At 43.5% G+C, this 13,567-nt stretch overlaps 1 non-coding gene across 1 annotated transcript; it reads right to left on the bottom strand.

The window, feature by feature from the left end:
• Positions 1 to 9,676: 9,676 nt before the first annotated feature.
• Positions 9,677 to 9,750, bottom strand: TRNAV-AAC (transfer RNA valine (anticodon AAC)). The gene has a single exon. It is a non-coding gene; the product is annotated as a tRNA-Val (tRNA).
• Between the last annotated feature and the right edge of the window lie 3,817 nt (positions 9,751 to 13,567).

Below are 13,567 nucleotides of genomic sequence, written 5' to 3'. Positions count from 1 at the left end.
CTTCTGCTCAATAGTAGATAATTGTTCAAACTTCTTTTCAAAAGCTCGTAGCAATTCTCTCGTAGATAATCCTTTATCCTTTTGCTGTATCCATTTCATAAAGCTTTGCTTGATAACCCGTTGAGAATATTCAAGAAAGTACTCTTCTTGTAAAGCCTTCTTAAACTCCTGCTAGTTTGCACCATGTGTTACCCGAATTTCTTCAATTTGAGCCCTAATCTCGGGAGCCGCACTTAAGTGAAAACCTTCCACTGAGTCATGGTCATTAACTCCATAACCCTCCATAGATTGTTCATAAACAGTACAAAATTTTGAAATATCATGACTTCAAATCTTTGCAGTTTTTCAATTATTGTTACCGCGCTTGACAAATACGTTCACTTTGTTGATACTGCTCCCGAGAAGCCTACTGTTGCTGCATATAGGTTGCAAATTGTTGCATCATCTGTTGCATTGCTACCTCCTGTGGTGTCGTCATCTTCTGCTACCAAAGTCCCACCCTTGCTCAATTTTGCGTCGGGTTCACCAAAGATGTCAGGGAAAAATAAGTGCGGTTAGTGAGCCGGGATCAACACTGGGTTGCTTGCTGTGGAAACTGGTGAGAGAAACAACACAAATTAATATCTCAGAGTTGCAAGTGACACGTTAGAATTCAACTTTTTAATACTATCAACTGAAAGTTCAACTAGAATCGAACTACAATAAAAAACCAAGGAATCTAATAGTCTGAGTATGCACAAGAAACGGAGCCCTTTCGCAAAAGAGCACGAGAAACTGTATCTCACCTTGCTCTTTTTCGATGTCTCCTTTAGCCACTTATTCTATCCTTCTGTTTCTCTCTTGCCTTTGCTCGTAGTGCTTGACCTGCACTTTAATCTCTCTTCTCTGCTCGCAGTGCAATTAACGCTCTGTCTCTTCAATTGCTCATTGGCCTATGTTTGCAAATGTTCTCTCTTGCCTCTGCTTGTCCTTGTACATGATCACCTATCCCTTATCAAATCTCTGTAGTCATCAATGCTGGTCGGTGGCCCCTTTAACAAGAAAGCCCTTAGTTTTGGCCTTCAACAACTCTCCTCCTGGTCGTCGACTCCTGCAACTCGTCCTTGCTACAACTCCTACAACGCAAGCCGCTTACAACTGGTGCATCTTTCTCTCTGCAAGTGGTCAATGATGCCTTGGCTTGTTGACAGCCTCCACTTTGCCTTTTGATTGCAGCTCTGACTCGACCCCTGCTTCCTCAGGCTCCTCTCGGCCTTTTTATCTGCAGTTAACGACCCCTGATCTCCTCGTGCTGCTCTTCACCGGTTCGTTCTGCCTGCTTCTCTGGCAAAGCCCCTCCTAGACTTGCTTCTCTGAAGGCGCTCCTCCTCGACGGCACCCTCCTCGACTTGCTTCTCTGAAGGCGCTCCTCCTTGACGGCGGTCTCCTTACCTGCAGTTGTTTACTCGCCACATTTATTCCCTTGCTGCTCGAAGGCGGCGTCTGCAGATCGCCTCAACCACTTCTCACACACTTGCACTACTATCTCTTGCCAAAAATCTCACGCTCCTCCTCCTTGCGTATTGCTGCTCTCGACCTCCCTATTCTGCCTCTTGACGACGCGCTTTCCCCTGCTGTTTTTTTCGACAACGCTCTCTTTTTTAGCCGCTCGCTCGGCTTGGCTTTTTTTTTAAAACAATAGCTTTTGTTGACTTTTATATTTAGCTCTTATTCAAGCAATGATTCATGTTGGGATCGGAGAGCACACACACAGAGAGCCAGCACGAAGAAGGAGATAGACACAGTGTGTGGCGGGGCGGTACTCACACTACAATGTGTAGTTATGAGTATAGTTATAATGAATGAGTAAATGAATGGTTGTACATGGGCGGCTGAACAACGGGCAGCCGGGCACACGGGCCTTTAACCCAACAATCTCCCACCTAAAGGGAGTGTGCCTTTAAAGTGGCCAAAGTACAGCAAAAGAAGTCAAGCCATACCCATCAGCGATCTACAGTGTGCAAACCGCTGTGAGGGTAACGACTTCGTGAGTAGATCAGCAGGGTTATCGTCAGTGTGTACCTTGACAAGCTCTATGCGCTTGTCCTCTAGCACCTCTCGTATGAAGTGATACCTCACCTCAATGTGCTTTGTCTTCGCATGGAAGACAGGATTCCGTGCCAACGCTATGGCACTCTGGCTATCACAATGTAGAATCGGAGCATCACCAGCCATACCAAGATCTCCCACTAGTCGTGAGAGCCATACGGCCTCCTTGGCAGCCTCAGTGGCAGCCATATATTCAGCTTCTGTAGTGCTCAAAGCAACGCATGGCTGTAAACGTGATGCCCACGAAACCGGTCCACCTGCAACTGTGAACACATAGCCGCTAGTAGACTTCCTCGAGTCCATTGACCCTGCATAGTCTGAATCTGTATATCCGCAAACAAACATATCCTTCTCACCATAACATAGGGACAACTCTGAAGTCCCTCTCAAGTATCTGAGAATACCTCTCACTGCATCCCAATGACGCTTGCCCGGGTTAGACATGTACCTGCTAACCACACCAACTTCATGAGCAAGATCTGGACGCGTAGCCACCATGGCATACATCAAGGAACCAACAGCTGACGCATAGGGAATCTGAGACATCTCTGTAGTCTCCAAATCTGTCTGAGGATAGTCATCATGGCTGAGTTTTACATATGGAGGCAACGGGGTACTAATGGCCTTCCCCCCTTCCATATGAAAACGCTCAAGCACCCTGTCAATGTACTCTTTCTGACTAAGAAAGAGCATCTTGAGAGAACGATCACGAGTGATCCGCATACCCAAAATATGACTGGCATCCCCAAGATCCTTCATGGAAAAGGTCTCATGTAGCCTATGTTTCAAGGCATCCACATCCGAAATACACTTCCCTGTGATCAGCATGTCATCCACATACAAAACCAAAACAATAAGACTACCATCTGCAGCCTTGCGAGTATAGAGGCATGGGTCCTCATAACTGCGTACATAACCCAATGAACTCATGAATGCATCAAACTTACGATACCATTCACGAGATGATTGCTTCAGCCCATACAAGGTCTTAAGAAGCCGGCATACCATCTTCTTTGGACCATGAATAACAAACCCACTTGGTTGCTCCATGTACAAATCCTCGTGCAAGTCCGGATGTAAGAAAGCTGTCTTTACATCCATTTTCTTTAACTCCATGTCTTCTGTAGCTACCAAGGCAAACAACATACGCAAAGTAGACATCTTCACCACTGGGGAGAAGATCTCGTCAAAATCAATGCCCTTCTGTTGCTTGAATCCTTTAGCCACAAGCCTTGCTTTGTACCTAGGCTTTGCATCCATTGAACACAATTTTATCTTGTAAACCCACTTGCATGGTAGTGCCTTCTTACCCTTTGGCAAAGGAGTAAGCTCCCACGTTTCATTTTGGATCAACGAATCCATCTCTGACTGCATAGCCTGCTCCCACTTGAGCTTGTCAACACTATACATGGCCTCATCATAACATGATGGCTCCCCGCAATCAGTCAACAATACATAATCCATAGAAGGCACAAAACGCTGAGGCTGTCTTGCACGCCGCTCTGAACGCCTCAAAGACTGTGCAGGAGGTGCATCTGGCTGTTCCACATCTACATGATCTCCCAACAAGGGCTGATCTCCCACTTGAGGGTCAATGGGCTACCCACGAGCAGCCATGGGACCATCATACCGATGACCATCCTCCTCAAATATCACACGCCGAACCTCAACCGTTCGCGGTGATGCTCTATACATAGAGTCCTCATGAAAAACAACACCATGGCTGCGCACAATCTTCCTGTCAATAGGATCCCACAATCGATAACCCATCTCACCAGAGCTACCATAACCCAAGAAGATACATCTCTTGCTCTTTGGATCCAATTTGTTGCGTTTTGCCTTAGGTACATGTACATAAGCTTCACAGCCAAAAACACGAAGGTGACCATACGAAGGTGGAAAACCTGTCCATACCTCTTCAGGCACTTTGAAGCCCAAAGGAACACTAGGTGAACGATTTATCAAATGCACAGAAGTGGCAACAGCTTCAGCCCAAAATCCATTTGACAAACCAGCCATAGAAAGCATACTATGGACTTTTTCCTGTATAGTCCTGTTCATGCACTCTGCCACACCATTTTGAGGAGGTGTATAGGGAGCACTAAGCTCGCGCCGTATACCCTTCTCAACACATAATGTTGTGAAAGCATGAGACATAAATTCACCCCCATTGTCCGTACGTAAGCACTTCAACTTACAACCTGATTGGTTCTCAACAAGAGCCAACCATTGCTTAAATATATCAAACACCATATCCTTCTTACGAATGGGGTATGCCCATACCTTCCTGCTACCATCATCAATGAACGTAACAAAGTACATAGCACCTCCAAGAGAAGCATTGGGCATCGGCCCACATACATCACTATGCACCAAAGCTAGCTTTTCCAAAGATCTGTGTGGAACACTTTTCTTATGAGAAGACCGAGCATGTCGACCATAAAGGCAATGCTCACAAAACTCAAAACCACCAAAATCTAAAACGGGAATGTAATCCGCACGTGCCAACAACTTCAAACCTTTCAGTGACATATGCCCCAAACGCTGATGCCATAAAGAAGCAGGAGGTTGCTCAGTGATCCCCACAATGTGATCAGCCACACTAGCTACACAAAGGGAATACAACGTATTCCTCTTAGCACCTTTAACCAAAACAAGGCTACCCTTAGTGATCTTCCAACCTACATCGCCAAAAGATACATTGAAACCAAGTGAATCCAACTGACCCACACTAATCAAGCTTTTTGCAAGAGCCGGCACATGACGCACACGCTGCAAGACAAACGTAGTAGAGTTTGGCATAGCCAAATGAATATCCCCAATGCCATGAATCTGCATAGAACGCCCATCGGCAATCCTGACAGTACCTGTGCTCGAAGCATCATAGTCATGAAACCACGACCTATGAGGCGTAACGTGAAAAGAAGCACCACTGTCAATGACCCAATCCATAGGCATACGACGCTCATGAGTGAGAAGAAAAGCGTCATCAAAATAGGATGCAAGCAACACATCACCAAGCTCTTCACTAGTAGCACTAGTTGGAGCACATACATGGTCATCTTGAGAGCTACACTCTCCCTGTGTTGCATTTAACTCCTCAATCTTGACATTGGATTTAGGCTTGTCCTTAGCATCATGGTCTTTCTTCTTACCATCTCCATTTTCCTTTTTCCACTTGTAGCAATCCTTTTTGAAATGGCCTTTTCTACCACAATGAAAACATTCCACATCCTTTTTACTTGTGCCTGCACGGGACTTGCTTCTAGATTTACCCCTGTTGGACTTATACTTGTCCATAGTCCTGCCTCTGACAACCATTGCACTAGAAGACTTACTACCCGCATTATTCTTTCGATTAATCTCTTCCATGAGAAGACTAGACTCCACATTAGTACTTGTCAACTCATCCGCAGGAACCGAGTTACTTATGGCTGTCCTAAATGTGTCCCATGACTCAGGCAACGTGACAAGTAAAAACATATCTTTTACATTGTCCTCAAATGTAATTGTTTGCGTAGCAAGTTGGCTGAAAATTGTATTGAACTCATTCAAATGCGCATTCATGGAAGCACCTTCCTCCATTCGCAAATCAATAAGCTTTTTAATCCAATACACCATAGAAGCAGCCGAATGCTTATCATACATATCGCAAATCCGCTGCCATAGCTCATAAGCTCCACCCTGTGCATCTTTCACATTGTAATAAACAGACTTTGAAAGGGAAAGCCTAATGGTAGACCTGCACATCTCATCCAACTCCTCCCAATCATCCCTCTCCATGTTCTCTGGCTTAACTCCCTGCAACTTTAGAGGTCGAATCTGTTTCTTCTGCACCAAGACATCCCAAATCTGATCTTTCCAATATGAGAAATTAGCACCATCCAATTTCTCAATATTGAAAACTGTGTCCTCTTTAGTGCCCATTACAATAAGAATGCAACAATGAGAAACCTGTAACCAACCAACAAACTGCCACAACAAAGTAGTGTTGCAAATCTGACAACACCTGCTGCTCAATCAAAGAGAAAACGCATAGAGTATAAATCAGCCCATAATATGGTCAAAAAACGTACGTAGAAATCCACAAACAAATGCATAAACCCGTGACACCTGTAACTCAACCGGCCTAGGCAAACCGTGCCACAAAATGCATCAACAATGAGCTGTCATAGAGGCATAAACATACTCCATGTCTGAATAACCACAATAGAGACATAAGCTGACCAAGCTTACACAAATCCGTGAGCATAAATGGATCCAAGTGAGCATATAACCAATGCACAAGCTCAACGAAGTCCAATCTCTACTGTCAACCAAGTACCTGTCCGTACTCAAACCGCAACACTGCAAGCAACAGCAAACCCGCTCTATGTATAAGTGAACCAAATCTCCACAATATCATGCATAAAGAGTGTCTGTCAAACTGCCATATCCACATCCATCAACATACATAGATGATGTAAACCTGTAGCTCAAGAACACGCATAAACAGACTGCCCAGAAGAGTAGAAGCTCCCACTCAAACCACAACCATATACATGGCTGTCCCATAGTCAAAATACATGTTTTGTAACCACAGAAGAAACCTGTATCCAAAGCTCCCTGTAACCTGTACCCGTACCTGTACCTGTACTTGCACCTGTACCTGTACCTGTAGTCGAAGAAGACAATGTCGCCAAACTCCCACTCTATCTGTGTGTATGAGGCCACTCCAAGAAGGGGCTACACACTCTCAAATGAGCTGTGGGCTCACGTAAGTGGAAGACACTACAACAATGGCACCTGTTATGGCTATGGAAGCTCTGGCAGCAGAAAACTACCAAAGAGAGCTGAAAAACGCAGCTCCTAGTCTGTAGCTCGGATGGGATTTCTAACGGCACGAATGGCTCTGAAAGGGGGGTTAAACTCCAGGACACCTGACACCTGGTGAAAATACTCGCGGAGTGCTGAACCTTCCAATGCCAAGCTCAGAAAAACCTTCTGCTCTTTAGAAATGCGCGCGTGCGCGAAACCAAAAAACGGCAATGAAACAGCAGCAAGTTTCAACACACTCAACAATGATGATGAAGCTCTCAATGCTCTCACTACCAAGCTCTGATACCACTTGTTGGGATCGGAGAGCACACACACAGAGAGCCAGCACGAAGAAGGAGATAGACACAGTGTGTGGCGGGGCGGTACTCACACTACAATGTGTAGTTATGAGTATAGTTATAATGAATGAGTAAATGAATGGCTGTACATGGGCGACTGAACAACGGCCAGCCGGGCACACGGGCCTTTAACCCAACAATTCACATGCCACATCCCAAAAAACCCATCGTCCCATACAATAAATGCCCCAAGCACTTATTGTGCCTTTCAAAGTTCACCGTAGTGTACGTACATATCAACCATAGACGTACAATCTCACAAGTAGTAAACTTTAAGACTCAACAGTTCAAGCACAGGGAACTTTATTTGAGAAAGACCTTCCCTCCAATGTGATAAACATATACCACAATCGGTGTGCTCCAAGAAACAACATCCTGAATATGAAGCTCCTCAAGAAGTATTTGTGCTTTTGTGAGCTCTCCACCTTTGGCTTGTATAAAGATCAAGCATTGCTAAGTACAACCCTTGACATACATATCTACAGGAGCATTGGTGAACAAATTTATTTCATTGCCAAGCATCTCTCTGTAAGCCCCTCACTCCAAAACCGATAGCCAATGCATTATAAAATACAATTGCCTTGCCTTATTGGTGATCGCATAATCATTGAGCTCCAAATGACAGCATCCTAATGACGGCATCCTGAGAAATAAAGTCCTCAAACCATAAAGTTCACTGATGTTGGCATACTTATCTGCCATCTTCGGTCCTCCAGAACACTACACTAAAAACCGATAATTCTTTCATTGAAAAAGCTTAGAAAATACTTCTCGTTTTGTGTTTTTTCTCCCAATGAACACGGGGCGTCACGACAGCGGCGGGAGTTGAATGACCTACATGGCGGAAGTGTTAGGAATCTTGCCTTGGCTTGGCTTAAATACCCGTTGTGGCACCGAAGATGCGTGGCGCCTAAATTGGTATGGTTGGTGTTGATATCTTACCACATTTTGGTACTTGGTATCCTTTGAGAGCTCGGGTTCATGGAGGGAGACGAAAGGCTTGCTCTCAACGAAGTGAAATTCTCTCTATTCGTAGTAGGAGTGGATGTGAATGGATGGTATGGTTGATCCCACATAAGGTTTGGTGCTTCTCGTTAGTTATTTATGGTTTTGACAACATAAATTCCATGTTTTATCTATTTAATTTAGATGGGACATTGAAAGATTCTCTTTTGTGATTCCTTTATGTCATCTATGCACTCTCTCTCTCTCTCTCTCTCTCTCTCTATATATATATATATATATATATATATTTTTTTTTTTAAATCTATTTCATTTAGATGGGACATTGTAAGATTCTCTTTTGTGATTCCTTTATGTCATCTATGCACTCTCTCTCTCTCTCTCTCTCTCTATATATATATATATATATATATATATATATATATATATATATATATATATATATATATATATATATATATTCTTGAAGATGTTGTGTACACATATATTCACCTTCCATTTTGTCATTTCTTTGAGTACGCTTTAATTCATACACATTCAGGGGTAGTACTAGTCGCTAGGTACCTCTGGATGCAATCCGTCGGCTCATGGCTTAAACTCCGTGCTAGTTCTGCACTCTAATGTATATTGAAATTGTTATATTGATGGAAAAGTGTAAATTGTATAATTTTTTCATAGACCCAGCGGAGGGGGGTCTCTCATGCGGCACCTCCATAAGTTGCATGTTTTCCCTCTCATCAACATGATTTTTCTAAGGGATACATGACACTATACATTGGTGTCTTATCCCCTGACTTGCCAAAAATGCATTGAATTCTCTAAACATATACTGCCCTCTCGATCGGAACGGAGGATGCACACACTGCAACTAGATACATTTGCAACCATAAGCAAAAATCGCTTATGTTACAGATGAGATTGAAACAATCATTGTGTCCTTAATATGCAGGTACGTCTCCATACAAGAGAGCACCTCTTCCTTTGCAAGGTTCACCAGGTCTGGAACTAAGAATAGGTTCTCTGTATTGCCTCCTTCCCATAGGGTATTGCAAAGAACCTATTCTTGGTCCCCACACACACATACACACTTTTTTTTGTGTGTAAATCCCCACACACACACACACACACAACCCTATTGCTATTCTCATAGCTAACTAGAGAAGAAATCTAACTTCAAATAACCTCCCCATTAATACTTATTACTATCTTTCTCTTCAAAGGCAATGCCAACAAGAGTGTCTCAAAGGGTGGATTTAGACATGTTCGCAGACATTTGCCCCGGGTGGATCGAGGTGCGTTCATGGATATAAACAAAACCCGTTGAATGCTGAGCACGACAAGTTGACGAGGTGATGATTGGCAGGACCATCACACAGCGAAAAAATTGTGTGGTGTGAGACCCCAGGTATCCACTCTGTTTGCACGCCAAAGTTAAGACAAAAGAAATAGCCACCGCGACACATAAAGATTGGCCTCGCCCGGGCTCGAACCGGAGACCTCCTGTGTGTTAGACAGGTGTGATAACCAACTACACCACGAGACCGCTGTGCAAAGAGAGTTGGCGTTAAAATACCAATTGAAATAAACAGCACGTTATCTTTAATCTGGAGCCCACTACCTACCTACGGCTGTGTGTCGCGCTGCCGTGCGGACAGATGCACAAATAGCTGCCACTGGCCAGCGCCCACTGGAACGGGAAGCTTATCCAACCCACGGACTGCAAAACAGGCGCAAACCACTTGTAATTTCACTCGATTCCACACCTTCCATGCCCAACGTAGCCTTGTCTCGTTAACTCCATGGCTGCAAGTCCTCAAGGCCTTCAGAGCATCGTGAGTTGATCAAGGAAACAACCACCCATAGAAGACATTGCATGAGGCTAGTCCTCGAACGCCCCACAGTAAAAGGGGTAAAGGCAAGGTTCTTCGTCAGGCACGGGGTAGGCCTATGCATTCCGTCTTTCTGCAGAGAAAGTGATGGATTCATAAGCAGGAGGATTGCACATACCATAATCCTGGAACAAACGCGTAACTGTGATAGGGCATTTGTGGCGGCCATAGAGGACAGGTTGATTTCAATGTGCAATTTTCTGGCCCTTGGATCAAAGTAAGGGATTACAAATGCGTAGCCTTTGTTGATCACACTTTGTTGCATATTCTTTCTTGACGCTCGCTTTTTATAGGCTTTGCACCCCACGGGCCACGAGCTCTTCCTTAGAGCCCCATGGGCGATCATCCATGCGTGTATCATGTAGCTCGTGATCGTGATGGGGCCCTTGTTTGCTGCTGGCCTCGGCCATTGGCCATGATCTAGCAACCCGTTCACAATCTACAATGACATATTGTCTCTCAAGTTGTCCATGTAACTGCACACAGGCACCATATATTTTCTCTCATATCGTTCAATTGGCTTCACATGTCAACACTAGCAAACATATTTAGGTGCAGAAAAGAGGATCCTGAGTCGCCATTTGTGCATAGAAAATGCACACTAGTCCCGATGGACCTATCTCCTTCCCTTTTATCACTTTCGGTACACACTCCTCCATTTACCCAACTTCTACAGTTGGGTCTTGATCCAACCATTGCAATTGGTGGTGTTCTGTTTCACGCACGTGTGATCTACACTCCTTGATACCAACTAGTTTCACCTCAGCTTTCAGTATAGATTGTGACAAACTTTTCGAGCAACCAACAAACAATCAAGCCGCAAAGTTTCCTTTGAAGTGGCTCTAATGCAGCTCGCCTATGGCATGCATTGTTGTAATTGACCACTCATGTGACCATGTCTTGTGCTAGACCCGCATTTTGGGCAACTTCTAGTTGTGTTGCCACTGTCTCTATGGGCTGTATAACCAAGACAAAAGCAAGGAGAGAGGATTATGGCACATGACCTCACATAAAAGATGTGCACACTCTAATCAGTGTTAGATACAATGCCCCATTCAGTTGTTCTATTCCCAAAACTAACTAGGTTGAATGGAATCTGCACACTATGGGACATTTTGCAAGTGATATTAGGTACAATACAATATGTCTTGCTCAATGTATTGCTGGACTATTTTCCTCTTTTGTCACATAATTCATGGCATCACTTGCTGCTATAAGTTGTGTGTAGAACATCACAGCCTCAATAAGCCTGTCATTCAAGAAAATTGTGTGTCCATGTAATAAATAGTTACAAAAGTGTGAATTCAAACAAGCAAAAGCGTCAAAAGAGTAAGAGCCTTACCAAAAACGAAAATGGTGATTAGCATGCTCTTCAAATGGTGGCCCAATGTGCTAACGGTTATGTAATGGAAATTAATGTATAGTTATCTACTGCAGCTGATAGGTGGAAAAAGCATGACTGAGCTATGGGCTATGCGAAAGGATATTACATTTATGTACATTTTATTATTCAAGTGCTCTTTATGAGCTATGGCCATTATTATGGCTGACCGGGCAGTCTGTATCCATCGTGAGCATTCAAAAAATCTTAAAATAAATACGTGCAAGAGGAAAATGTTCACCCTTGCACGGGGAGAGATTGCTGCACCAGTGACTGTGTCTATTCTTCTCTCCTCTCCTCTCTTCTCTCTTATCGTGCAGGTGTAGCACTCCACTCTAGGAGGTCCATATGCATGTGCGCTCCTACTCTGTGTGTGTGTGTGTGTGTGTGTGTGTGTGTGTTTACGTATGACTTTGATTATATGCTTTGCAACTGACAGGTGGCAAAAGCATAAGCGATCAATGGACTATGCGAAAGGACACCACATTTATTAATGTAATGGAAATTGATATATATTTATTTACTGCAACTGACATGTGGAAAAAGCATGATTGAGCTATGGGCTATGCGAAAGGATATCATATTTATGTACATTTTTTCATTCAAGTGCTCTTTACGAGTTTGATCATTATTATGTCCGACCGGCCACTATGTATTCATTTTTAACAATCAAGAAATCTATAAATAAATACATGCAAGACAAAAATGCTCATTCTTGCACGGGGGGAATTGCACCCAGTGTCTGTGTTATTCTTCTCCCCTCTCCTCTCTCCTCTCTCACCATGTCAGCGTAGCACTACACTCTAGGAGGTGCATCTACTTGTGCTTACTCTCTCTCTCTCTCTCTCTCTCTCTCTCTCTCTCTCTGTTCGCTTTGATTATGTGTTGTGGGATTACCCATGTATGCATATCTGTCATTTATATAAACACGTACAAGAGGAAAATGCTCACTCTTGCATGGGGGGAGATTGCACCCAGTGCATGTGTTTATTCTTATCTCCTCTCCTGTCTTCCCTTTCGCCATACAAGTGTCGCATTGTGCTCTAGGAGGTGCATATGTATGCGCTCTCCTACTCTCTCTTGCTCTCTATCTCTCTCTGTTCGCATATGACTTTGATTATATGCTTACGAAATTTGTGAGGTATGCAATTCTGTTGTTTTATCAATTGTAGCATGTATTCTTTGGTATTTTTCAGGCCCTATGTGCTCTTTTTCTATTGCAGATTCTCATTTAAGAAGCTTCGACAATAGCAAGGCACAAATGGCATGGCTAGACCAAGCTTGAACCTTTTGTCTTTGCATAAAGATTCACATAGAATACATATGCATTGAGAGATTTGCTTGTGCATGCACTTCTCATGAGTTCAATATATGTGCCTCCTCATGTGCCCCATAACCATGCATGATGCATCACTATTCAATATTCACACTCAAAGCATCAAAATTGCATGTATTCTCTTCCTTTCAAGTGTACTCTCTACTAGATTATGCTTCTACTTCCATGGTCCCTTCTTGTGTTGGGATGATTTACACCAAGGTGTGGAATCTTGAAGGGATGGTTTATGTGGTGCATGAGATCCTAATTACAAGTTTGTAGATTACATTTTTCTGGTCACCTTCTCTCCTCTGCTACTCTTCTGTGCCATTCGGTTGTTCCTACTTTTGGTATGGTTCTTTTTCGTGGTTAAGGAAGGGAGTTCTTATAGATGCCACAATTCCCAAGCATATTGAAAAAGCTTGGTGAGACCATCGTATTGTTTTTACTTTGATTATGCAGCCAAGTTGTGTGCATCATTGGTGTTTCTATGCATCGCCCATGTCTTTCAACATCTTCCTTCTTATAAATGCTTACATGATGTAGGGTGTTCCCATTTCCTATTCAATCTAGAAAATTTTTTCCCAGTTCCATTTCATGATACCCTTCTGTTTGTGAAATTGTGAGAAACAATTAAAATAAATAACCCCTTGTGTTGCACTCTCTTGACAGTCACATAATTATTAAGTGCCCCCCCTTGAGCCCATCGAGTGGTATCAGAGCCGACGGTTTATATCTAAGCCTAATTTATTCCCCTCTTCTCTCCCAAGTTATG

The sequence above is a fragment of the Adiantum capillus-veneris genome, chromosome 24 (genome assembly GCF_014529385.1).
Source record: "Adiantum capillus-veneris isolate H3 chromosome 24, ASM1452938v2, whole genome shotgun sequence".
NCBI lineage: Eukaryota > Viridiplantae > Streptophyta > Polypodiopsida > Polypodiales > Pteridaceae > Adiantum > Adiantum capillus-veneris.
This window is presented reverse-complemented; position numbering and strand designations above follow the sequence as displayed.